Source organism: Macaca thibetana, chromosome 17 (assembly GCF_024542745.1).
Source record: "Macaca thibetana thibetana isolate TM-01 chromosome 17, ASM2454274v1, whole genome shotgun sequence".
NCBI lineage: Eukaryota > Metazoa > Chordata > Mammalia > Primates > Cercopithecidae > Macaca > Macaca thibetana.
In genome coordinates, this window is record NC_065594.1 from 24,774,948 (window position 1) to 24,779,209 (window position 4,262).

Genomic DNA, 4,262 nt, shown 5'->3' on the forward strand with positions numbered 1-4,262 from the left:
CTCCAGATTCTGGGGCATTCCAACATAAGAGGTTAGGAAAATAAAGAGGAACCACCAAAGGATACTAAGAAGAAGCTTCCAGAGAGGCAGGAGATAAATCAGGTGATTGTGATGACTTAGAGGCCTAATGAAGACTGATCTCTAGAGAAGGAGCGGGAGCCACCTCTGAAGAGCTGCTGATAGGCCATGTAAGAGGATGGAGAACCAACTGACCACAGAAGGCACAAACATGGAGGCCGCTAGGAACCGTGTAAAGATAGTTTGATGGAAGAGTGAAGCTAACGTCCCATTGGAACGGTTTCCCAAAAGAATGAGAGGGGAGACATTGGAGACAGTAATTGTAAACAATTTCAGAAGATGTACTGTAAAAGGAAGAAGAGAAATGTTGAAGCTGGCTGAAAGGGGAAGTGGGCTCAAGAGTTGTTTTTCTTTTTTAAGAAGAAAGAAATAGCAGCATATTTCTATGATTCCAGGAATTACCCAGCAGCAGAGAGAAAGGGTTGGGGTGGCGATGGAGACAGAGAGAGAGAGAGAGAGAGAGAGAGAGAGAGAGAGAGAGAGATGTGTGGGAGCAATTTTCTTGAATAGATGAGAGGATAAGATCTACTAAACAAGTGGAGGACTTGACCCTGGCTAGCTGCAAAGACAGCTTATCCACAAGGGCAGGAGAGAAAGCACAGTAAATAGTCACAGGCGCTGGGAGGTGCACCTGGGGAAATTCTTTTAATTGCCCCTATTTTCACAATGAATGAGGCTGGGGAAGGAGCTACACAAGGGCTGTAGTGAAAGGAGAGTGTCTGAAATACTGTCTAGGAGTTTGGAAGAATGAATACTTTGGGGAAGATGGTATAATGGCTGAGTAATATTCAAGGCTAGTGATGTTCCATTTAAAAATATTTTTCCTTTAATTAACTTTTAATTTTGAAATAATTTCAGAATTACAAAAAAGGTGGGAAAATAGTTAAAGGAATCCCCATATACCCTTCACCCAACTTTCCCAAATGTTAACATCTTAATACTGTACCATAGTATAATTATCAATATTGAGAAATTATCATTGATCCACTATTATTAACTAAACTACAAACCTTTTTCACCTTTGATAGACTATCCTATTAGTATCCTTTTTCTGGACTAGGATCCAATCCAGATCTCACATTCCATTTAGTTGTGATGTCACCTTAGCCTCCATGAATCTGGGACAGTTCTTCAATCTGTCTTTCATCACCTTGACACTTTCAAAAAGGTCCATCATAGAATGTCCCTCAGTGTGGGCTTGTCTGTTTCCTCACAATTTAATTCAGGTATGTATTTTTGGCAAGAGTAACACATTAGTGATGTTGTTCTCTCTCTCAGCACATCATACGTGGAGTACATGATGACTGCAGGGACGCCCCACTGTAAAGTTACTATTTTTCCCTTTGTAATTAAAAAGTAGGTGACTGGCCGGGCGTGGTGGCTCACGCCTGTAATCTCAGCACTTTGGGAGGCCAAGGCAAGTGGATCACCTGAGGTCAGGAGTTTGAGACCAGCCTTCACATGGTGAAACCCCATCTCTACTAAAAATACAAAAATTAGCCGGGCGTCGTGGCGGGCACCTGTAATCCCAGCTACTCAGGAGGCTGAGGTAGGAGAATCGCTTGAAACCGGGAGGTGGAGGCTGCAGCCAGCCGAGATCACACCACTGCACTCCAGCCTGGGCAACAGAGTGAGACTCTGTCTCAAAAAAATAAATTTAAAGAAAAGTAGGTGATTATGAATTTAAAATAAGGGCATTCCACGTGGGCTTTCTCCGACCCTGTTTGGTTCCACTGGTGTAGGTATTGAGTAGGTGGAGAGTTGATTTAATATTGTGGTTATCAAGTGAGCACCTTAAAGTGTAACCTAAAACACCTGCAGATGTCATCCAAGAGGAGGGTTAACTCCCTCAATAGATTTTCGATGTAGACCAAAACAATCAATTACATTAACAGAAAGAATGTCTGATAGATTGTATATGATCTCAAAGGCGGAGAACAGACCTGATTTTAAAGTTTCACAGGACTAACTTTTTATACCCATCTTTAGTGGAAATGCTTCTGAGGACTTCCGAGAAATACTCCTTAATCTGTTTTAGTCACTAAGGATTTATGCACAAATGTATTGGAAAATAGCCTTCTGAAATCTAACATGTCCATAAGTAAGGAGGTTCTAGATTTTCATTAATGCATCCAATAAATCCTTACTGAACCAATATCTGGACCGAAACCTGAACATCTGGTGTGTGCTACAAGTGAGAGAAAATTAAAAAATATGTCAAGTGTCTAATGAAAACATCCCAGGAACTCTGAAAAGTCAGAAAGCGGAAATATGATTCTGAACTTCTGATATAGGAGATGTGCCTAACTAAGCATTTTTCTTACAATAAGATCTAATACTACTCTGTGGCTTTAGCTGTATACTCTCAAAGAAATGTAGAGAACAGAGGCCTGAGGTGAGACAGGAAATACACTAGACCACAAGTCAAGAGATCTTGAATCTAAATTTGATTGGGTTGCAACTTGTGTGTCCAAGTCAAGCTGGGATAGCCAAGCGGCTAAGAGCTCGTTCTGTGGAGTTACAAAGGCTTGGGTCCCAAAGCTAGTCCCTGGGTTTATGGTCTTCTTAATCTAAGCCTCAGTATCCTTATTAGCAGACAGGAAAAGTAAATAGCACCTACATCATAGCATAGTTACGAGGCATAAATAAGGGAATGCATGCAGAGTACTTAGTATAATATAATATAATGACTAACACACAACATATGTTCTAAAAGTACTCATATTTAATCATTTTTATTACTATAATTAATAATCAGTCACTTTTCTGTGCTTAATTTTCCATATCTGTAGAATGAGGAGAATCAACTAGACTAGAACTTCTCTAGCATGAATACATACATGAAAAAATTATCCCAGACTTCCACAGTTGTCTTTACCTATTTCTATTACATAAGCAAACAGCAAACTTGGGGTAAGCTGCTACTGCAGTTAGATCATAACTGTAAATCCAAAATAAGCTTAAAATTAAGTTCAAAACACACAGGAAAACCACACTAAGATTTCTAATGAGGTTAGTAGTGACTTTCTGGAATTAAATTCATGCTTTGCCCTGTGAGCATGGTGCTGACCCCCAAGGCCCAGGGTGGTCTGCGTTCACTACCCTGTTACCTACCGTGCATTCTGCAGCAGTTCAATTCCTCTGCTTTGCTTTCTTTGAACTACTGCCATCTCTGGTGATGTCATTTGGCCTTCACTTTACACAACTCATTATTCTGTCAGAGCTGGATCTTTCCTCATTCGCCCTTGAAAATTAAGAGAATAACCTGGCCTCAATTCCAGATTCATCTTATAATGCAGATCCTGTAGCTTCCCTGCTCTAAATCTTCCAGTAGCTCCCTACTGCCTGTCAATATCCTAATATTTAAGTTCCTAACAGACTTCCATTGCTAGCCTGACCTACCCAACTTCTTCTCTACTTAAACTGGAATATCTACTAAGTGCCCCCTCTAGAATTTGTTAAGATTTCCTTTGTGGCCAATCTTGGTAAATATTTCAAGTGTACCAAAGAGGAATGTGTGTTCTTGATTTATTGGATACAGGTATCTATATATCAATCAGATAAAGTGTATTACTTGGTTTATCAAAATCTCCCATATCCTTTGGAATCTTTTGTTTGCTTGAGCTTTTATTTTCTAACAGACATGAGCTTCTTTTAAAAAAGGGGTTCTCATTTTAGAGGTAGATTTATCAATAGCTCCTTGTCATTTTGTCAATTGTTTCTGGTATTTAGAAGTTATGCGGTTGAGTGCAGACAGTCATAGGCTGGCACATCACCTTGATGAATCATTTCTTTGTATCCTTAAAAAATAAGCCTATTAGAGTCTACTTTGTCCACTATTAATATATTGTTTGCCTAGCCTATGGTCAGCTTCCTTGATACGTTGCGGGCTAGAGGGTGGATTCTCTAGTCCCTGTTTCAGAGAAAGGGTCTTAATTTTGAGGCTCTCAGATTTATGCAGGGCGTTTTATTTCAGTTCTCTGCTTGCTGCAGACTAGGGAGTGCATCTCCACTTCCCATATATATATATGTATATGTATGTATATGTGTGTATGTATATAAAGAGCACAAGAACCATTTTAGTGTAATTGAGCAACAAATCAGTTATATGTAATTATAATAATAACAGTAATGAGTATGGTACTTCCTTTATACAATCAACTTTTGAATTATCATTGAGAAAA